Source organism: Bos mutus, chromosome 12 (assembly GCF_027580195.1).
Source record: "Bos mutus isolate GX-2022 chromosome 12, NWIPB_WYAK_1.1, whole genome shotgun sequence".
NCBI lineage: Eukaryota > Metazoa > Chordata > Mammalia > Artiodactyla > Bovidae > Bos > Bos mutus.
The window spans coordinates 4,834,881-4,858,892 of record NC_091628.1 but is presented as its reverse complement, the minus strand read 5'-3'; the positions used below and the strand labels follow the sequence as shown (position 1 = coordinate 4,858,892).

At 36.9% G+C, this 24,012-nt stretch overlaps 1 non-coding gene across 1 annotated transcript; it reads right to left on the bottom strand.

Moving 5' to 3' along the window:
* Positions 1-4,473: 4,473 nt before the first annotated feature.
* Positions 4,474-4,545, bottom strand: TRNAC-ACA (transfer RNA cysteine (anticodon ACA)). Its single transcript has one exon. It is a non-coding gene; the product is annotated as a tRNA-Cys (tRNA).
* Between the last annotated feature and the right edge of the window lie 19,467 nt (positions 4,546-24,012).

Genomic DNA, 24,012 nt, shown 5'->3' with positions numbered 1-24,012 from the left:
CATGAATTATGGCATTGGGAACTCTGAGGGGATTGAAGTCAAACCTCAGGCTCCACGACTGGCCAGGCTCTTCATATTCACATTCATAGCCCCCAGTGGCTTTATTTGAGCCTTTGGACAGGGGTCCCCTTCAGGCTCCTCTGCTGGGGTCTCCTGGGGGCTGAGAAGGAGGAATTTTAGAGTCATTTCCCAGTCTGACTCAGTGTCAGGTACTTTTCCTCTCCAGGCTCTCCTCCTTCTTCTTCCCCTCCATCCTCTCCCTTCCTCCTGTTCCACAAACTGTCAGAGTCCTCCTCAAAGCTTCCTCACCAATGTGACAATTCCAAATCTATGCTGATCCATCTGGTCTACCCGGGCACCAGTCTGTGAGGGAAGAAAGGACATGCTTTCTCCTCCCTTTTTTCCTTCCCAGTTTATAATGAAGTGACATTGTTATAACACAGCTCTTATTCTCAACTATTTATGTGAACATGTTTCTTCAGAATTTACATTAAAAAAAATAAGTCAGGGGAGACAAATTTGAAGTTAAATCGTTTCTTCTTCTAGCACCTGGTAATAATCATATATAGATATCAAACATAATGGGAACAAAGGAATCATATCCATTTCATTAAGAAATGCGTACATAATTAAACTTTTTACTTTTATGCTCAATGATTATCTGCTAGAATTGTAATACATTTTTGTTGATTTACAATTAATTAGAAACTCAAATCAGGAGGATTTCTTTTAACACATAGTTTAGGTTACAGGAAAAAAGTTCAATGTCAATTTATATATTTATTTTTTCTTCAGTGTAGAATGAAAAGGGATCAATAAAATACTTTCAAGAATAAAAATATACTACATTAAGATGTAATTCTGTGCAGGAAGTAAATGGAAATATGAGTGTATAGAGAAAATAAAAATGATATAAAAATTTTCATTTATTGATGAAGAGATTTTTCATCAATATTTAAATTGGATTATAATGATATCAAGTTCCTATGATATTCTCACACCATTGGGCGTATAACACTGAATGATGTGAGAGTAATACATTAAAATATCTATGCATAGAAATAATATACCTTGTGTGCTGTGCTGTGCTGTGATAATTTGCTTCAGTCATGTCCGATTCTTTGTGACTCTATGGACTGTGGCCACCAGGCTCCTCTGACCATGGAGTTCTCTGGGTAAGAATACTGGAGTGGGTTGCCATGCCCTCCTGCAGAGGATCTTCCCAACCCAGGGATTAAACCCAGGTCTCCTCCATTGCAGGTGTTTGTTTTTTTTTTTTAAACACTATCGCCACCCAGGAAGTCCCAATATACCTTGTAGCTATATTTAAACTTTGGGTAAAATATTTTAGGTGCTAAGTTAAAAATATGTGGTGAGGTATATTGCTTTTGAAAATTATGTTAAAGGTGCATGATCAAAAATATTTGATGATAAGCTACCTAAGAGGTCATGATGTTCTCTGATACATGAGAAACTGTGGAACACTTCCGCCCTAGTGAAGTAGAGCCTCCCTAAGAAAGTAAAGCTTACTGAAAGGGGAGAAAATCTTTGTCTCTTGCACAGATATCCAGGAAGGAAAATCATGAGGAATCCAGGGGAAAAAAATAGACATAAAGCTTCTCAGATATCTTTTTTTTTTTCTAATTTTATTTTATTTTTAAACTTTACATAATTTATTAGTTTTGCCAAATATCAAAATGAATCCGCCACAGGTATACATGTGTTCCCCATCCCGAACCCTCCTCCCTCCTCCCTCCCCATATCATCCCTCTGGGCCGTCCCAGTGCACCAGCCCCAAGCATCCAGCATCCTGCATCGAACCTGGACTGGCAACTCGTTTCCTACATGATATTTTACATGTTTCAATGCCATTCTCCCAAATCTTCCCACCCTCTCCCTCTCCCACAGAGTCCATAAGACTGTTCTATACATCAGTGTCTCTTTTGCTGTCTCGTACACCGGGTTATTGTTACCATCTTTCTAAATTCCATATATATGCGTTAGTATACTGTATTTATGTTTTTCCTTCTGGCTTACTTCACTCTGTATAATAGGCTCCAGTTTCATCACCTCATTAGAACTGATTCAAATGTATTCTTTTAATGGCTGAGTAATACTCCATTGTGTATATGTACCACAGCTTTCTTATCCATTCATCTGCTGATGGACATCTAGGTTGCTTCCATGTCTTGGCTATTATAAACAGTGCTGCGATGAACATTGGGGTACACGTGTCTCTTTCCCTTCTGGTTTCCTCAGTGTGTATGCCCAGCAGTGGGGTTGCTGGATCATAAGGCAGTTCTATTTCCAGTTTTTTAAGGAATCTCCACACTGTTCTCCATAGTGGCTGTACTAGTTTGCATTCCCACCAACAGTGTAAGAGGGTTCCCTTTTCTCCACACCCTCTCCAGCATTTATTATTTGTAGACTTTTGGATCGCAGCCATTCTGAGTGGTGTGAAATGGTACCTCATAGTGGTTTTGATTTGCATTTCTCTGATAATGAGTGATGTTGAGCATCTTTTCCTGTGTTTGTTAGCCAGCTGTATGTCTTCTTTGGAGAAATGTCTATTTAGTTCTTTGGCCCATTTTTTGATTGGGTCATTTATTTTTCTGGAGTTGAGCTGTAGGAGTTGCTTGTATATTTTTGAGATTAGTTGTTTGTCCGTTGCTTCATTTGCTATTATTTTCTCCCATTCTGAAGGCTGTCTTTTCACCTTGCTAATAGTTTCCTTTGATGTGCAGAAGCTTTTAAGGTTAATTAGGTCCCATTTGTTTATTTTTGCTTTTATTTCCAATATTCTGGGAGGTGGGTCATAGAGGATCCTGCTGTGATGTATGTTGGAGAGTGTTTTGCCTATGTTCTCCTCTAGGAGTTTTATAGTTTCTGGTCTTACGTTTAGATCTTTAATCCATTTTGAGTTTATTTTTGTGTATGGTGTTAGAAAGTGGTCCAGTTTAATTCTTTTACAAGTGGTTGACCAGATTTCCCAGCACCACTTGTTAAAGAGCTTGTCTTTAATCCATTGTATATTCTTGCCTCCTTTGTCAAAGATAAGCTTCTCAGATATCTTTTAAAAACCTATATGGGCAAAAATTCAAGTCTCACACTTTATATCAATCCCTTCAGGGCTTGCTCCTAAATATACTGATTCCTTAGAAAAGTCTAGTGTAGAAATAATAGCTATAGCATAGAAAGAACATTCTCTGTGTCAGTCAAGGTCTTGGTAGGAAACAGATGATTTATTCAAATGGGTGACTGAAGGAAACTGAAGGTAGGGACTCTGTACAGAGGTGTAGCTAAGGTTACATGAAGAAGGAATGCTGAAACACTAACATGGATGGGAAACCTTTACTCCTCATGGTCTTTACCAGATCCCATTGAGAGAACTGTAGGTAGAAAACATGGGTTGCTTTTCAGCATATGGTCTTATACAGAGAAACACAGGCAAAGTCAAATTGGGGTTGGCAGTAAGAGAAACAGGAGAATAGCTGCCCAGAATATTTTCCCTTCTTGTTCTCTTATTGGGCAAATCAAATAGGGAGACAGAAGTTAAGGGATCCTGGTTATATAGTCAGGTAGAGATCAGACTCCCACGGTGACAGCAGGGTGAAGAAGTGTACAGTAGAGAGGAAAATAGAGATAGTTCAATATTTTCAAAAATATTAATCACCACTTTTCAGTAAGTTAATTTAATAAAAGTATTTTAAATCCCTATATGTGTGTGTTGATGCATGCATGTGTCACTTCAGTCACGTCTGATTCTTTGCAGCCCCATGGACTGTAGACCACCAGGCTCTTCTGTCCATAGAATTCTCCAGGCAAGAATACTGGAGTGGGTTGCCATTCCCTTCTCCAGAGGACCTTCCTCATCCAGGGGTTGAACCAGTGTCTCTTATGTCTCCTGCCTTGGCAGGCATGTTCTTTACCACCAGTGTCACCTATATTAACCATAAATTACAAAATCCTACAGAGTTTTCAGAGTTTACAATAAAGTATAGGAGTTGGAGGATATATGAATTAATGATAATTTTTAAATATATGTAACTGCAAATGACTTCATTTTAATGTGTGACACATTCTTTGTTTTACAGATAAATGTATTTGTTCACTCCAAAAGTAGTTAGATTGCTAAGAGTCACATACACATTTTTACAGTTTATTGAATTAAGAATGGCGTTTAGACACCTCAAGTCTCAAGACCAGTTGTCTGTGTAGGAAAATGTTCTCTTGAAAATTGCTGATCAAACAAATAAAATCAGAGTCACATAGGTAATTTTACACTTTCTAGTGGCTTCAGTTGCTTAAGAAAGGATAAATTACCTTCAGTATAGCTTTATTTAACACACTCGTGAAGTAAGTCGATCAGTTGCGTCTGACTCTGCGACCCTATAGCCTGGCAGGTTCCTCTGTCCATGGGATATTCCGGGCAATAGTGTTAGAGTGGATTGCCATTTCCTTCTCCAGAGGATCTTCCCCACCCAGGGCTCGAACCCGGGTCTCCTGCATTGTAGACAGACGCTTTACCATCTAAGCCACCAGGGAAGTCACACACTAGATCAAGGCTGTTATCAGGGCTACATAGTACAGTATGCCCCTTACATATGAACCTTCAAGCTGTAAACTTTCAAAGATGCAAACGTGCATCCCGTTAGTGTGAGAAATGACTGAAAGTGCAACTTGCCCTGTGTCTCCTATTGTTGACCATCCTTCACCTCTACCAGTTCCTCCCTCCTCTGCTTCCTCCAGTCAGTAACGATTCTTGCCTATTCACTCGATGCCGGCCCTGGTATACCAGATGTTGTACTATACTACTGTACCTTTCAATACTATTAAGATTAGAAAAGTTTTCTTTCCTTTTTGTGTTTGCTTTCTGTGTATTATTTGTGAGAAAAGGAATATAAACCCCCTACAGTACAGTACTATATATCCAATTGTGTTAGTTGGGTACCTAGGCTAACTTTGTTGGATTTACAAATAAATTGGACTTAATGAACATCCTCTCAGAATGGAACTTGTATTTAGGACACTTACTGTAAATTAAAATTTAGTCATGGGATATTTACATTCTATTTAGTTTAAGAGTGTTTTATAAACCAGTGTGGGTTTTACATACATGCCACATTTCAGTTGCTTAAGAGCCACACATGGTAAGTAGTGAACTTCTTGGTCATCACTGTTATAAAAGACAATTAAAATATTCTTGATAACACAAAGGGATATTTACTGGTAAAATTATAATGAAGAGATTGTGTTTGAATATTCTTGAATGTGTTTTTATATTTCTAGCCAGAAAGGCAGGAAGATTATGCAAATGAATTTTATGGAGCTAAAAATTATAGTATATATTTTTCTAGTATAATTTTGAGGTCAATTAAGAAATTTAACCTTGAACTGACAAGAACAATCTACAATTGAAGTAGTAAAATAAAAAAATCAGGAATGAAACTACACGTATGTAAAGAGGGGAAGAAAAAGAAAAATTGAAGACTTCTTTTTCAGTTTTATTGAGATAGAACTCACATACCATAGAATTCAGCATTTTAAAATATACAACTACGGTTCTGGGAACACTCAGAAAATTGTGCAGTCATCGTCACTTTCAAATTCCACAACGTTTTCTTTACTCCCAAATAAATGCCACATCAATTACCAGTCATTCCCCATCCCCCATTCAACTCAATCACTGCAAACACTAATCTACTTTGTGTCTCTGTGGATTGACATATTGTGGACATTTCATACTACAAAATCACATAGTATGCCACCTTTGTATTTGGCTCTCAATTTATCATAATTTTCTCAAGATTCACACATGTCATAACAGGTATTAGTGCTTTACTCATATTTATGATTGGTTATCAGTTGATGAACATTTGTGTTATCTTCACAGTTTGACTATCATGAAGTATACTGCTATGAACATTCATATACAAGTCTTTGTGTTAAGCTATGTTTCCTACTCTCTTGGTTGTATATGAGAACTGGAATTGCTGAGTCATGTGGTTAACTGCACATTTAAGTTGACTCTTTGTTAAACTGTTTTCTAAACGTGCCATTTTACATTCTTACCAGCTACGGTATGTGTTTGTTTTTGTTTGTCACATCCTCATCAACACTTATTCCTGTCTAACTTTTATTTATTTATTTTTTTTAATTTTTTTGTCTAACTTTTAAAATAGCCCTCTTAGTAAGTGTGAAATAGATCTCTCATCAGGGTTTCTATATACATTTCTTTAAATATTATCAATGTCAAGCATTTTTTCTTATGCTTATTGATCATTTTAATATCTTCATTGCATAATTTTTTATTCAAATGGCCCACCCATTTTTTCAAGTCAGAGTTGTAAGAGTTTTGTATAAGTGTGTGTGTTGTAAATATTTATCTGCATTCTGTATGTTGTCTTTTTATCTCCCTTTTTTCTGAGATTTTTTTGATGTGGAGCATTTTTAACATCTTTATTGAATTTGCTGCAATATTGCTTTTGTTTTATGCTTTGGTTTTTTTGTCTGTGAGGCATGTGGGATGAGCTCCCTGACCAGGGATTGAATCTGCACCCTCTGCATTGGAAGACAAAGTCTTAACCACTGACCAACAGGGAAGTCTGACTTTTCACTTTCTTGAAGATGTCCCTTAAAATACAAAAGTTTGAAATTTGACATAGTCTTTTTTATTTTTTTCAATGTAATCGTACTTTTTTTTTTTTCATACATATTATTTTACATGTTTCAATGCCATTTTCCCAAATCTTCCCACCCTCTCCCTCTCCCACAGAGTCCATAAGACTGTTCTATACATCAGTGTCTCTTTTGCTGTCTCGTACACCGGGTTACTGTTAGCATCTTTCTAAATTCCATATATATGCGTTAGTATACTGTATTGGTGTTTTTCTTTCTGGCTTGCAATAGTCTTATTAATTATCCTTTTCTTTTGTTGCTTGTTTTGTTTTCTTTCATATATAAGAAAATATTGTCTACTCCATATCACAAAGACTTGCACATTTGTTTCTGTTTTCTGAGAGCTTTTTACTTTTGGTTGTAAACTGAGGTCTTTGATAAATTTTATGTTAATTATTTTATATAATATGGGATAGGAGTTGAAATTCAGTCACAGCTTCATTTGTTAAAGATTGTTCTTTCTTCTTTGTCTTGGCATACTTGTTAAAAATCAATTGACTATAAACATAACATTTTATATTTGCACTGTTGATTCACAGATTTTGGTCTGTGAATTGCTTTAGATCTAATTATTGTGTAGTGTTCTTTAAATTTTAATTTCCTTGTTGATTATCTATCTAAATGTTCTCTCTATTATTAAAATGGAGTATGGAAGTCTCCAGCTATTATTGTTGAATTTTCTATTTCTAGTTCATTTCTTTCTTTAATTCTGTCAGTTTTGGCTACTGTATTTTGGGGCTCTATTGTTACAAATATATATGTGTAAATCATTATAAGTTTTAGATCTTCCTGATGGGATAAGCTTTAAATAATTATAATATTTCATCTCTTTTTCTTTAGCAACATTTTCTATTTTAAACTCTATTCTTTGTAATATTACTATAGTCATTTCAGGTCTCTTTTTCCTACTGTTTGGCTGGCATATTTCTTTTCACCCTATTACTTTCAACCAAACTGTGTCTTTGAATCTAAATGCTATCTCTTACAGACAGTTCATAGTTGGAGATTTTTTTCATAATCCATTATGCCAATCCTGTTTTTAGATTGAAATCTTTAACCCATTGTATTAAGTGTAATTACTGATAATATATAATTTGTCAGTAATTTTATTATTTGCTTTCTACATGTCTTGTGTTCTCTTTGTTCCTCTAATTACCCATCCCTTCCTTCTTTGTGCTAAATAAATAATGTCCAGTGTGCCATTTTAATATACTTGCTATATCATTTATTATAATTAAAAATTATCTTCTTAGTGGCTTTTCTTGGAATTACAATTAACAGTTATAAGCTGTTTGAATTAATACTAATTTAATTTCAACTTATACAAAACTTTGCACCACTATCCCTCATCTTTGTATTACTGTTTTCATACAAATCATATCTTTGTACATTATATACTCCTCAAGACAAATTTGTATGTATTGCTTTGCACAGCTGTATTTTAAATCATATAGAAGAAAAAAAATGATTACAAACAAAATAGTTTATCTCATTTTATCTCATTTTATCATATCTGACTTCATTGCTTTTTTTTACTGCCTTTTTTTTCTTTAATACATTAGAGGTTTTTGACAAACATGAGTTGAGAAACCCTGTTGGTGCCATTTTTTCAAGTGACACTTTTTCTCACTTTGTATCACATTTTGTAATTCTTGCAGTATTTCAAACTATTACAAAATATTATGACTGACTGAAGGGCCATATCAAAAAATCATGTAACTTGCTTTATTGAGATATTTGCTTTATTGCTGTGGTCTGGAACTAAACTTACAATATCTCCAAGGTAAGTCTGCACTGTCCTTTATGTTTAAACGTGTAGTTACTTTTACCTGTTCTTTTCATTTATGTGGATGTGAGTAAGTGTTTGCAGTTCTTTCATTCAGTCTGAAGGGTTCTCTTTAGCATTTCCTTTTGTGCAGTTCTGATAGACAAAGTCTATTTTTCTTTATATATAACATAGTCTATTTTTCTTTATATATAACATCTCAATTCTCCCTTACTTTGGAAAAATCATTTTCTTGGATATAGAATCGATTAATCATTTTTTTCTCACTGATAGTTTGAATATGCAGTTCCACAACCTTTTAGCTTCCATGGTTTCTGTTAAGAAACTTACTGTGAATCTTATTAAAGATAATATATGTGATGAAATCACTTTTGCTGATTTCAAAATTTTTTTCTTTGCCATTTTAGTTTGATTAAAATGTGGCTAGATATGGATCTCTGAGCTTAATTTAGTTTCTTGTGCTTCTTGACTCTATAAACTGTTTTACATCAAATTTGGCAAATTTTCGGCCATTATTTCTTCAAACATTTTTTTTCTGACATATTTTCTTTTCTGCTTCTGGAACTCCTATTATACATATGTTGGTACAGTTGATGGTGTGTCACACTCTGAGACTCTTCATTCTTTTTGTTTTTTTAACTTTTTTTTCCTGTTACAAACAGAGTAATTCCAACTGATCTATTTTCAAGTTTGCTGATTCTTCCACCAAATGTATTTGCTCTCAAAACCCTCAAGTGAATCTGTTTTTTTTCTTTTATTTCCAGTTTTAATATTATCCTACCCAGAATTTGTATGGTTCTTTTTTTATATAATTTTTACCTTATCATTGATATGTTTTACTTTGTGAGGCATTATTCCCATACTTTCTCTTCGTTATTTAGACTTGGTTTAATTTCTTCAAGCATATTTAAAATAGCTGATTTTAAAACTTTGGTTTGTAAGTCCAATAATCTTGAATTTCACAGGGATAACTTCTATTGATTCCTTTGCTTCCCTCTGTGTATGGGTTATTCTTTTTTTAATTCCTTGTATGACACATAGATTTTTATTAAAATTTTATTATTTCAAAGAATATAATGTGGCAATTTTAAAAACCAGTTTCTTCCACTCCCCAGAGTGTGTTGCTGTTTTTTGTTTATGTGGTATCATTCCTAAAATAAATTTGTGAAGTCAGCATTCTTTGTCATCTTTGGCCAATGTCTCTGCTTGATTAGCTCAGAGGTCAACTAATGATTAGAAAGGGAGTTCCTTAAAAATCTTGAACTAATAAGTCTCTAGCATTTGCCAAGAGGTTCCTTGTACATGTGGCTCAGAGGTTAAAGCATCTGCCTCCAATGCAGGAGACCCGGGCTCCATCCCTGGGTCGGGAAGATCCCCTGGAGAAGGAAATGGTAACCCACTCCAGTATTCTTGCCTGGAGAATCCCATGGACAGAGGAGCCTGGCGGGCTACAGTCCATGGGGTCACAAAGAGTCGTACATGACTGAGCCACTTCACTTCACTTCACTTCCTTGTATATGTTGGATCATACACACAATCCTAAAGCTGGCAGATTGAAATTCTGTTTTAGCTTTGACTTCTCTCTTGCACAGAACTCCATGACCTTTTGCAAGAGAGATGTCAAGGCCCTTTCACTTCTTTCCTGGATATGTGCACCGCTGTATATATGTGGATCACTTTTTGTATTTCCACGAATTTCTGAAAGCTTTTAAAAGCCCCCTAAGGGTATTTTATTTTTCAGCTTTTTAAAAGTGTTTGATCAGATTCTTATTTGCTCAAACTGTTTTCACTTCAGATAGCTGCAGTGTAAGCAATTGCAGCTGATTGCTTTATACAAATACTCAGAAATAAAGACTATTTGAACAGAACAATTTCAGAATCAGGTTAAAAACTACCACCATTAGTAGTGGGGATTTCCATGGAATAGCCAAACAATGAAATTTTTCTGGTAATGAAGATTTTGTTGAATTTCAGATCCATCTGTTTTAATTGTGGAACTTCTAACTTTAAAGAGTTAATTTTGATTTTTGATTTATTTCCATTGTTATAATAACTTTTATAGAGAAACATTGTAGAGATTCTTATTCTATCACTGCTGCTGCTATCAGTTCAAAAGAAGCATATCCAGATCTTATCCAGCAATACTGACAACAACAAGGAAATCTGATTCTTGAAATATGGAGTTTAACTATGCCACTGCACATTTTGGTAAAATAAAAGCATTAATTTCATTGCTTATCAAAATATTTGCTCAGAACTTAGCAATTTATATTATTTTTTTAGATTTCAAAATGTAATTTAAATTCATGATTTAAATAAATTACAAAATATAAGTTTTTACTTAATAATGTACCAGTAATTTTGATTTTTTTTTGGTATGGTATTGAACATATTTCCATACAATAAAGAAGTGGAAATTGAGAGATATATGATATTTTTCAACATTTTAAGAATTTAAAACTGTATAGTACAAGGAACTCAGGTTGGTGCCCTGTAATGACCTAGAGGGCTGAGATGGGGAAAGGAAACTCAAGAGGGAGGGAGTATATGTATACTTACAACTGATTCATGTTCTTGTACAGCAGAAACCAATGCAACATTGTAAAGCAATTGTCTTCCAATTAAAATATTTTTTAAAAAATTGAATCTCTAAACTATAATAAAAAATTTTATGTTATATAAAATGATATAAAATTAACTGTGTTAATCAGCACCTGTCATGGAACTGAGATGTATTATAATTGGCATGATATTGATCTTTTATAAATTATACCTATTGAAACCAAAATAATTTTAAAATATATTAGAGGTATAATTTAAAATAAATATATTACAGATATTATTTTCTTGGACTCCAAAATTACTGTGGATGTTGACTGCAGCCAAGAAATTAAAAGATGCTTGCTCCTTGGAAGAAAAACTATAACATACCTGGACAGCATATTAAAAAGCAGAGACATTACTTTACCAATAAAGGTTCATAGAGTCACAGCTACAGTTTTCCCAGCAGTCATGTACATATGTGAGAGTTGGATCATAAAGAAAGGTAAGCACTGAAGAATTGATATTTCAAACTGTGGTGCTGGAGAAGACTCTTGAGAGGCCCTTCAGCAGCAAGAAGATCAAACGAATCAATCCTAAAGAAAATCAATCCTGAATACTCATTGAAAGGACTGATGCTGAAAATGATGTGCCAATACTTTGGCCACTTGATGTGAAGAGCCAGCTCATTGGTATTGAAGGCAGGAGAAGAAGGGGACGACAGAGGTCAACATGGTTGGATGGCATCACCAACTCAATGGACATGAGTTTGCGCAAACTGGGAGATGGTGAAGGACAGTGAAGCCTGGAGTGCTGCAGTCCCATGGGGTTGCAAAGAGTTGGGCATGACTAAGTGACTCAACAACAAATAACATGTACCACTCTATTCCAGACATTAGTTATTAGTTTAATCTTATTAAAAATTGTTCTCATATTTGTTCAATTATTTACTTGCTTTGGGGAATTTAAATCTGCATATCAGCATGGTAGGAATACAGCATTTATCTATGGTCCTCTGAGAAATTGAACTTCTACTCTAAAGTTATCTGTAATTAAAGATACATTATACTATTGAACTGTGAGTTAAATAGGTTTTCAAACAATGCTTCATGAGGTTTTATTTACATATATTATTATTTGCCATTGATGTGAAATTCTGTGATGCTAGATATCTTCTTGATATTACTTGGAGAAAACCTGGTCTATAATTGGTGCTGGCTCAAGATTAATGCCAACTGTGAGAAGCAGTTGTGTTTATACACTGCAAACCGAAGTTAAGCTTAAAGTGCTAAGTTAAAATTAGAACCTGGAATTCAAAGGATAAATTTTGAAGTTTTAGTATTAGAGTAAGATTTAGAAAAATTAAGCTGCAACTGTAATTACTATGTGTGGGGGTTAATATAATTTAAAATTTACAATATTAAGATACTGAAATGGTTTATCTAGCCAGCACTTCTGAGTATGATTCCTTTATTTATAACTATGCATTAGATTATGAAACTGGGCCATTCTTTTGGCAAAATAAAACTTTGATATAAATTTGGAGAATGGAAACCCACTTTATATCATCTAAAACAAAAATTCTTTACCTATTGTTGCATTTCTTTACTTTTAAAAACTGCTCTGTTAACCATTACAATATCAGTGTGCTCAAACTGAAGGTAACTTCAAAAAGTAAGCTAAAAGAGCCATCACTTAAGCATTTATATGTCAAGTGGAAATGAGGAATTATAATTGATTCTAGATTAAATAATTTCCTTGCATTTATAGGGAGATGCAAAGAAAAAAATGGCTACCAAGAAAGATCTTGGATTTTATTTAAGGGCTTTTTTTGTTTCAATATTTTACTGTTTTCAAAATGTTTTATCATATTTTCACTTATGAAAATTAAGTAATTAAAAGATAAATAGAATAAGTAACAAATGCTCTTTTTGTTAGTGGTGCAATATTCATTAAGACAAAAAAGCTATAGTCATAGAATCAAAAGACTAAAGTAGAAACTTTATCAGAGATCAGATCAGATCAGTCGCTCAGTCATGTCCGACTCTTTGCGACCCCATGAATCGAAGCATGCCAGGCCTCCCTGTCCATCACCAACTCCCAGAGTTCACTCAGACTCATGTCCAACAAGTCAGTGATGCCATCCAGCCATCTTATCCTCTGGCGTCCCCTTCTTCTCCTGCCCCCAATCCCTCCCAGCATCAGAGTCTTTTCCAATGAGTCAACTCTTTGCGTGAGGTGGCCAAAGTACTGGAGTTTCAGCTTTAGCATCAGTCCTTCCAAAGAAATCCCAGGGCTGATCTCCTTCAGAATGGACTGGTTGGATCTCCTTGCAGTCCAAGGGACTCTCAAGAGTCTTCTCCAACACCACAGTTCAAAAGCATCAATTCTTCGGTGCTCAGCCTTCTTCACAGTCCAACTCTCACATCCATACATGACCACAGGAAAAACCATAGCCTTGACTAGACGAACCTTTGTGGGCAAAGTAATGACTGTGCTTTTGAATATGCTATCTAGGTTGGTCATAACTTTCCTTCCAAGGAGTAAGCGTCTTTTAATTTCATGGCTGCAGTCACCATCTGTAGTGATTTTGGAGCCCAGAAAAATAAAGTCTGACACTGCTTCCACTGTTTCCCCATCTATTTCCCATGAAGTGGTGGGACCAGATGCCATGATCTTCATTTTCTGAATGTTGAGCTTTAAGCCAACTTTTTCACTCTCCACTTACAGTTTCATCAAGAGACTTTTGAGTTCCTCTTCACTTTCTACCATAAGGGTGGTGTCATCTGCATATCTGAGGTTATTAATATTTCTCCCGGCAATCTTGATTCCAGCCTGTGTTTCTTCCAGTCCAGTGTTTCTCATGATGTGCTCTGCATATAAGTTAAATAAACAGGGTGACAATATACATACTTGACGAACTCCTTTTCCTATTTGGAACCAGTCTGTTGTTCCACGTTCAGTTCTAACTGTTGCTTCCTGACCTGCATACAAATTTCTCAAGAGGCAGATCAGGTGTTCTGGTATTCCCATCTCTTTCAGAATTTTCCACAGTTTATTGTGATCCACACAGTCAAAGGCATTGGCATAGTCAATAAAGCAGAAATAGATGTTTTTCTGGAACTCTCTTGCTTTTTCCATGATCCAGCAGATGTTGGCAATTTGATCTCTGGTTCCTCTGCCTTTTCTAAAACCAGCTTGAACATCAGGAAGTTCACAGTTCATATATTGCTGAAGCCTGGCTTGGAGAATTTTGAGCATTACTTTACTAGCATGTGAGATGAGTGCAATTGTGCGGTAGTTTGAGCATTCTTAGGAATTGCCTTTCTTTGGGATTGGAATGAAAACTGACCTTTTCCAGTCCTGTGGCCACTGCTGAGTTTTCCAAATTTACTGGCATATTGAGTGCAGCACTTTCACAGCATCATCTTTCAGGATTTGGAATAGCTTAACTGGAATTCCATCACCTCCACTAACTTTGTTCGTAGTGATGCTTTCTAAGGCCTACCTGAGTTCACATTCCAGGATGTCTGGCTCTAGGTCAGTGATCACACCATCATGATTATCTGGGTCTTGAAGATCTTTTTTGTACAGTTCTTCTGTGTATTCTTGCCACCTCTTCTTAATATCTTCTGCTTCTGTTAGGTCCATACCATTTCTGTCCTTTATCGAGCCCATCTTTGCATGAAATGTTTCTTTGCTATCTCTGATTTTCTTGAAGAGATCCCTAGTCTTTCCCATTCTGTTGTTTTCCTCTATTTCTTTGCATTGATCACTGAAGCAGGCTTTCTTATCTCTTCTTGCTGTTCTTTGGAACTCTGCATTCAGATGTTTATATCTTTCCTTTGTTCCTTTGCTTTTTGCTTCTCTTCTTTTCACAGCTATTTGTAAGGCCTCCCCAGACAGCCATTTTGCTTTTTTGCATTTCTTTTCTATGGGAATGATCTTGATCCCTGTTTCCTGTACAATGTCATGAACCTCATCCCATAGTTCATCAGGCACTCTATCTATCAGGTCTAGGCCCTTAAATCTATTTCTCACTTCCACTGTATAATCATAAGGGATTTGATTTAGGTCATACCTGAATGGTCTAGTGGTTTTACCTACTTTCTTCAATTTCAGTCTGAATTTGGTGATAAGGAGTTCATGGTCTGAGCCACAGTCAGCTCCTGGTCTTGTTTTTGCTGACTGTATAGAGCTTCTCCATCTTTGGCTGCAAAGAATATAATCAATCTGATTTTGGTGTTGACCATCTGGTGATGTCCATGTGTAGAGTCTTCTCTTGTGTTGTTGGAAGAGGGTGTTTGTTATGACCAGTGCATTTTCTTGGCAAAACTCTATTAGTCTTTGCCCTTGAGTAACATTGCCCCTAAAACCTTCCCATGTATAAATGTAGAAAGAATGTGTCTATGTTATCTGCTTCAATTTTAATTATATGGTAACATAAATAAAAAAAATAGAAACTTTATATTACCATATAATTAAAATTGAAGCAGATAACATAGACACATTCTTTCTACATTTATACATGGAAAAGTTTTAGGGGCAATGTTACTCTAGGTGGCTAAACATGAAGACAATCTAAATGAGTAATCAAATTGTGATTACTAGTGTTGTTATTCCACTAAATACTCAAGGATGAATGGCTAATTCTATGCATGAGGCACAGAGGTTCAAATTAAGGCTGGAAATCCTACCATCCCATACAAAAAGATGCTTTCAAAGATCATAGAATTTTGTCAAAAGGACATGGAAACCAATGTAAAAGGGCTCGTACAACCAAAGATTTTTAATTTGGGCATGTTAAATAATTTAATGACTATAGATCACAATACTATTAAATCCTTGAAACCCCAAGATAAACATTTCAGTTCAGTTCAGTTCAGTTGTTCAGTCATGTTCAACTATTTGAGACGCCATGAACTGCAGCACGCCAGGCCTCTGTGTCCGTCACCAACTCCTGGAGTTCACCCAAACTCACGTCCATCGAGTTGGTGATGCCATCCAGCCATCTCATCTTCTGTCGACCCCTTCTCCTCCTGACCCCAATCCTCCCAGGGTCAGAGTCTTTTCCAATGAGTCAACTCTTTGCATGAGATGGACAAAGTATTGGAGTTTCAGATTTAGCATCAGTCCTTCTGAAGAACACCCAGGACTGATCTCCTTTAGAATAGACTGGCTGGATCTCATTGCAGTCCAAGGGACTCTCAAGAGTCTTCTCCAACACCACAGTTCAAAAGCATCAATTCTTTGACACTCATCTTTCTTCAAAGTCCAACTTTCACATCCATACCTGACCACTGGAAAAACCATAGCCTTGACTAGATGGACCTTTCTTGGCATAGTAATGTCTCCACCTTTGAATATGCTCTCTAGGTTGGTCATAACTTTCCTTCCAAGGAGTAAGGGTCTTTTAATTCCGTGGCTGCACATTTAATATAATGTAAATATAAAGTATTTTAAAATGAGACAGATGTTAGCAAATAAAGCAATTTTGAGCCATGTTACATAAAATGATGTTGGTATTTTGATACATCTGCTTTAATGGTGAAAAATACAGAAATGAATATTTTATACTTTGATTAAAAAGCACTTTATGGTTAAGGGTATGACAAAACCAAGACAGATATATAGAATTTAATCAGTTACTTTTTTATTGAAGCATAGTGAAGTACAATATTCAGTTCAGTTCAGTTCAGTTGTTTAGTCATGTCGAACTCTTGCAACCCCATGAATCGCAGCATGCCAGGCTTCCCTGTCCATCACCAACTTCCAGAGTTTACACAAACTCATGTCCATCCAGTCAGTGATGCCATCCAGCCATCTCATCCTCTGTCATCCCCTTCTCCTGCCTCCAATCCCTCCCAGCATCAGGGTCTTTTTCAATGAGTCAACTCTTCGAATGAGGTGGCCAAAGTATTGGCGTTTCAGCTTCAGCATCAGTCCTTCCAGTGAACATGCAGGGCTGATCTCCTTTAGGATGAACTGGTTGGATCTGCTTGGAGTCCCAGGATCTCCCAAGAGTCTTCTCCAACACCACAGTTCAAAAGCATCAATTCATCGGTGCTCAGCTTTCTTCACAGTCCAACTCTCACATCCACACATGACCATTGGAGAAACCATAGCCTTGACTAGATGGACCTTTGTTGGCAAAGCAATGTCTCTGCTTTTGACAATGCTGTCTAGGTTGGTCATAACTTTCCTTCCAAGGAGTAAGAGTCTTTTAATTTCATGGCTGGAATCACCATCTTCAGTGAGTTTGGAGCCACCCCAAAATAAACTCTGACACTGTTTCCCCATCTACTTCCCATGAAGTGATGGGACAGGATGCCATGATCTTGGTTTTCTGAATGTTGAGCTTTAAGCCAACTTTTTCACTTTCCACTTTCACTTTCATCAAGAGGCTCTTTAGATCCTCCTCACTTTCTGCCATAAGGGTGGTGTTATCTACATATCTGAGGTTATTGATATTTCTCCCGGCAATGTTGATTCCAGCTTGTGCTTCTTCCAGCCCAGCATTTCTCATGATGTACTCTGCATAAAAGTTAAATCAGTAGGGTGACAATATACAGCCTTGACTGGTTCCTTTTCCTATTTGGAACCAGTCTGTTGTTCCATGTCCAGTTCTAACCGTTTCTTCCTGACCTGAGTATAGGTTTCTCAAGAGGCAGGTCAGGCAGTCTGGTATTCCCATCTCTTTCAGAATTTTCCACAGTTTACTGTGATCCACACAGTCAAAGGCTTTGGCATAATCAATAAAGCAGAAATAGATGTTTTTTTCTGGAACTCTCTTGCTTTTTCTATGATCCAGAGGATATTGGCAATTTGATCTCTGGTTCCTCTGCCTTTTATAAAACCAGCTTGAAATCTGGAAGTTCACAGTTCATGTATTTCTGAAGCCTGGCTTGGAGATTTTTGAGCATTACTTTACTAGCGTGTGAGATGAGTGCAATTGTGCAGTAGTTTGAGCATTCTTTGGCATTGCCTTTCTTTGGGATTGGAATGAAAACTGACCTTTTCCAGTCCTGTGGCCAGTGCTAACATACAATATTACATAAATTTAAAATGTATAACATAATGATTCACAATTTTCGAAGACTGTATCCCATTTACAGTTACACCAGGGCTTCCCTGGTGGCTCAGAATTTAAAGCGTCTGCCTCCAGTGTGGGAGACTCAGGCTCGATCCCTGGGTCAGGAAGATCCGCTGGAGAAGGAAATTGTAACTGACTCCAGTATTGCTGCCTAGAGAATCCCATGGATGGAGGAGCTTGATAGGCTACAGTCCACGGGGTCGCAAAGAGTTGGACATGACTGAGTGACTTCACTTTTCACAGTTATAATGAAATGTTGGCTCTATTGCCTGTGTTGCATGACATATACTTATAGTTATATATATATATATATATATATATATATATATATATATATATATATTTATTTATATTTACCTATTAATTCTACTCCTAATTTTCTTTTTAATTTCCTTTTCTCTTTCTGTTCTTCCCATTACTAATCACTTGTTTGTTACCTATATCTGTGAGCCTATTTTTTGTTATATTTATTTTGTTGCTGTTGTTCAGTCCCTAAATTGTGTCCAACTTTTTGCCCCCCATGGCCTGCAGCATGTCAGCGTCTTCTGTCCTTTTCTAATTTCTTGAGTTTGTTCAACTTGATGTACGCTGAGTCGGTGATGCTATCTAACTTAATTCTCTCTCTTGCCCCCTCTCCTTCTGCTGCCAACCTTTCCCAGCATCAGGGTCCAGCAACAGGGTTTTTTTCAGTGAGTTGACTCTTCACATCAGGTGACCAGAGGGCTGGATCTTCAGCTTCAGCATAAGTACTTACAATGAGTATTCGTGTTGATTTCCTTTAGGAATGACTAGTTTGATATCCTTACAGTCCAAGGGATTCCAAAGAGTTTTCTCCACAACACAATTCAAAAGCATCAGTGTTTTATCCCTCAAATTCTTAATGGTCCAAGTCTTAAATCTGTACATGACTACTGGAAAAATAATAGCTTTGACTATATTGACATTTGTCTGCAAAGTTATATCTCTGCTTCTTAATATGCTTTCTGGGTTTGTTCTTCCAAAGGACAAGTGTCTTTTAATTTCTTGGTTGCAGTCACCATCCACAGTGACTTTGGAGACAAAGAAAAGAAAATCTGTCACCTTGTCCAATTTTTTCCCCTTCTATTTGCCATGAACTGATGGGGTTGGATGCCATGATCTTAGTTTTTAAATGTTGAATTTTAAGTCAACCTTTCCCCTCTCCTTTTTCACCCTAATCAAGAGATTATTTAGTTACTATTTATGTTCTGCCATTAGAGTAGTATCATCTGCATATCTGAGACTGTTGATATTACTCCCAGTAATCTTGATTCCAACTAGTGCTTCATTCATCCTAGAATTTTGCTTGATATACTCTGCATATAAGTATTATAAGCAGGGTGACAATCCACAGTCTTGATGTATTCCTTTCCTAATTTTGAACCAATCCATTGTTCCACAATCACAGAAAACTGATTAAACTATTCACATGCATCACAGATTTGTCTAACTCAATGAAATTATGAGCCATGCCATGTAGAGCCACCCAAGACTGATGGTCAAGGTGAAGAGTTCTGACAAAACGTGGTCTACTGGAGAAAGGAATGGCAAACAACTTCAGTATTATTGCCTTGAGAAACCCAAGAACAGTATAGAAAGCAAAAAGATACAACACTAAAAGATGAATTCCCCAGACTGGTAGGTGACCAATGTGCTACTAGAGAAGAGTGAAGAAATAACTCCAAAAAGAATGAAGAGACAGAGGCAAAGTGAAAACAACACCCAGTTGTGGATGTGACTGGTGATGGAAGTAAAGTCCAATGTTGTAAAGAGCACTATTGCACAGGAACCTGGATGTTAGGTCCATGAATCAAGGAAATTTGAAGTGGTCAAACAGGAGATGGCAAGAGTGAACACCGAAATTTTAGGAATCAGTGAACTAAAATGGACTTGAATGGGTGCATTTAATTCAGTTCAGTTAATTTTAGTTTCTCAGTCGTGTCCTACTCTTCACAACCAAATGGACTGCAGCACGACAGGCCTTCCTGTCCATCATCAACTCCTGGAGTTTACTCAAACTCATGTCCATTAGGTCGGTGATGCCATTCAACCATCTCATCCTCTGTCATCCACTTCTCCTCCCACATTCAATCTTTCCCACCATCAGGGGTCTTTTCAAATAAGTCAGTTCTTCACATCAGGTGGCCAGAGTATTGGAGTTTCAGCTTCAGCATCAGTCCTTCCAATGAATATTCAGGACTGATTTCCTTTAGAATGGGACTGGTTGGATCTCCTTGCAGTCCAAGGGACTCTCAAGAGTCTTCTCCAACATCACAGTTCAAAAGCATCAATTCTTTGGCATTCAACTCTCTTTATAGTCTAAATCTCACATCCATACATGCCTATTGGAAAAACCATAGCTTTGATTAGATGGACCATTGTTGGCAAAGTAATGTCTCTGCTTTTTAATATGCAGTCTAGGTTGCTCATAAGTGTTTTCCCACTTAATTTCATGGCTGCAGTCACCATACGCAGTGATTTTGGGGCCCAAAAAACTAAAGTCTGTCACTGTTTCCACTGCTTCCCCATCTATATGCCATGAAGAGATAGGACCAGATGCCGATCTTAGTTTTTTCAATGTTGAGTTTTAGGCCAACTTTTTCACTCTCCTCTTTCACTTTCATCAAGAGGATTTTTAGTTCCTCTTCATATTCTGCCATAAGGGTGGTGTCATTTGCATATCTGAGGTTATTGATATTTCTCCCAGCAGTCTTGATTCCAACTTGTGCTTCATACAGCCCAGTGTTTCTCATGTTGTACTCTGCATATAAGTTAAATTAGCAGGGTGACAATGTACAGTCTTGACGTACTCCTTTTCCTATTTGGAACGAGTCTGTTGTTCCATGTCCAGTTCTAACTGTTGCTTCCTGACCTGCAAACAGGTTTCTCAAGAGGCAGGTCAGGTGGTCTGGTTTGCCTATTTCTTTAAGAATTTTCCACAGTTTATTTTGATCCACACAGTAAAAGGTTTTGGCATAGTCAATAAAGCAGAAATATATGTATTTCTGGAACTCTTTTGCTTTTTTGATAACCCAGTGGATGTTGGCAATTTGATCTCTGGTTCCTCTGCCTTTTCTAAAACAAGCTTGAAATCTGGAAGCTCATGGTTCATGTACTGTTGAATCCTGCCTTGGAGAGTTTTGAGCATTGATATACTGGCATGTGAGATAAGTGCAAATGTGTGGTAATTTGACCATTCTTTGGCATTACCTTTCTTTGGGATTGAAATGAAACTGATCTTTTCCAGTGCTGTGGCCAGTGTTGAGGTTTCCAAATTTGCTGGCATATTGAGTGCTATCACCTCATGGCAAATAGACGGGGGAAAAGTGGAAATAGTGGCTGACTTTATTTTACTGGGCTCCAAAATCACTGCAGATGGTGATTGCAGCCATGAAATTAAAAGACGCTTACTCCTTGGAAGGAAAGTTATAACCAACCTAGACAGTATATTCAAAAGCAGAGACATTACTTTGCCAACAAAGGTCTGTCTAGTCAAGGCTATGGTTTTTCCAGTGGTCATGTATGGATGTGAGATTTGAACTATAAAGAAAATTGAGAGCCGAAGAATTGATGCTTTTGAACTGTGGTGTTGGAGAAGACTCTTGAGAGTCACTTGGACTGCAAGGAGATCCAACCAGTCCATCCTAAAGGAGATAAATCCTGGGTGTTCACTGGAGGGACTGACCAGTCCATCCTAAAGGAGATAAATCCTGGGTGTTCACTGGAGGGACTGATGCTGAAGCTGAAACTCCAATGCTTTGGCTCATTTGAAAACCCTGATGCTGGGAAAGATTGAGGACAGGAGGAGAAGGGGACGACAGAGGATGAGATGGCTGGATGGCATCACTGACTTGATGGACATGGGTTTGGGTGAACTCTGGGAGTTGGTGATGGACAGGGAGGCCTGGCATGCTGCGGTTCATGGTGTCGCAAAGAGTCAGACATGACTGAATGGCTGAACTGAACTGAACTGAACCGAGTGCACCACTTTCATAGCATCATCTTTTAGGATTTGAAATAGCCTAAGTGGAATTCCATCACCTCCACTAGCTTTATGAGGTGAATTTAATTCAGATGACCATTATATTTATTACTGTGGTCAAGAATCCCTTAGAAAAAATGGAGTAGCCCTCATAGTCAATGAAAGAGTCTGAAATACAGTAGTTGGGTACAATCTAAAAGACAACAGAATGATCTCTGTTCTTCTCCAAGGTAAATCATTCAGCACCACAGTAATCCAAATCTATTCCTTAAACAGTAATGCTGAATAAGTGGAAGTTGAACAGTTCTATGAAGAACCTACAAGACCTTCTAGAAGTAACACCAAAAAATGATGTCCTTTTAATCATAGGGGACTGGGATGAAAAGTAGCACATTAAGAGATAGCTGGAGTAACAGGCAAATTTGGCCTTGTGGTACAAAATGAAGCAGGGCAAAGGCAAACAGAGTTTTGCCAAAATAACTCGCTGGTCATAGCAAACACCCTCTACCAACAATGTAAGACAAAACCCTACACATTAAGGGACATCACTAAGATGGTCAATACCAAAATCAAATTGATTATATTCTTTGTAGCCAAAGATGGAGAAGCTCTATGCAGTCAGCAAAATTGAGACCAAGAGCGGACTGTGGCTCAGATCATGAAATCCTTATTGCAAAATTCAGACTTAAATTGAAGAAACTAGGGAAAACCACTAGACAATTCATTTATGACTTAAATCAAATTCCTTACAATTATACAGTGGAAGTGACAAATAGATTCAAGGGATTAGATCTGATAGACATAGTGCCTGAAGAACTGTGTTATGGAGATTCATGACATTGTACAGGAGGCTCTGATCAAGACCATCTCTAATAAAAAGAAATGCTAAAGACAAATTGTTGTCTCTGGAGACCTTACAAATAGCTGAGAAAGAAAAGAAGTGAAAGGCAAAGGAGAAAAGGAAAGATATATCCATTTGAATACATAGTTCCAAACAATAACAAGGAGAGATAAGAAAGCCTTCCTCAGTGATCAATGCAAAAAAAAAAAAAAAAAATAGAGGAAAAAGATAGAATGGGAAAGACTAGAGTTAACTTCAAGAAAATTAGAGATATCAAGGGAACATTTCATGAAAAGATGGCACAATAAAGGACAGAAATGATATGGACCTAACAGAAGCAGAAGATATTAAGAAAAGGTAGCAAAAATACACAGAAGAACTATACAAAAAAGATCCTCATGACTCAGATAACCATGATAGTGTGATCACTCACCTAGAGCCAAATATCCCGGAATGTGAAGTCAAGTGGGCCTTAGGTTGCATCACAAAGAACAAATCTAGTGGAGGTGATGAAATTCCAGTTGAGCTCTTTCAAATCCTAGAAGATGATGCTATTAAAGTTCTGGACCCAATATGCCAGCAAATTTGGAAAATTCAGCAGCTGCACAGGACTGGAAAAAATCAGTTTTCATTCAAATTCCAAAAAAGGCAGTGACAAAAATGTTCAAATTACCTACAACACCACTGCACTCATCTCACATGCTAGCAAAGTAATGCTCAAAATTCTCCAAGCCAGGTTTCAACAGTACGTGAACTGTGAACCCCCAGATATTCAAGCTGGATATAGAAAAGGCAGAAGAACCAGAGATCAATTTGCTAACATCTGTTGGATCATATAAAAAGCATCAGAGTTCCAGAAAACATCTACTTCTGCTTTATTGATTATGCCAAAACCTTTGACTGTGTGGATCACAACAAACCTGGACAATTCTTCAAAAGATAGGAATACCAGACCACCTGACCTGCCTCCTGAGAAATCTGTATGTAGGTCAGGAAGCAACAATTAGAACTGGACATGGAACAACAAACTGGTTCCAAATTGAGAAAAGAGTTCATCAAGGCTGTATATTGTC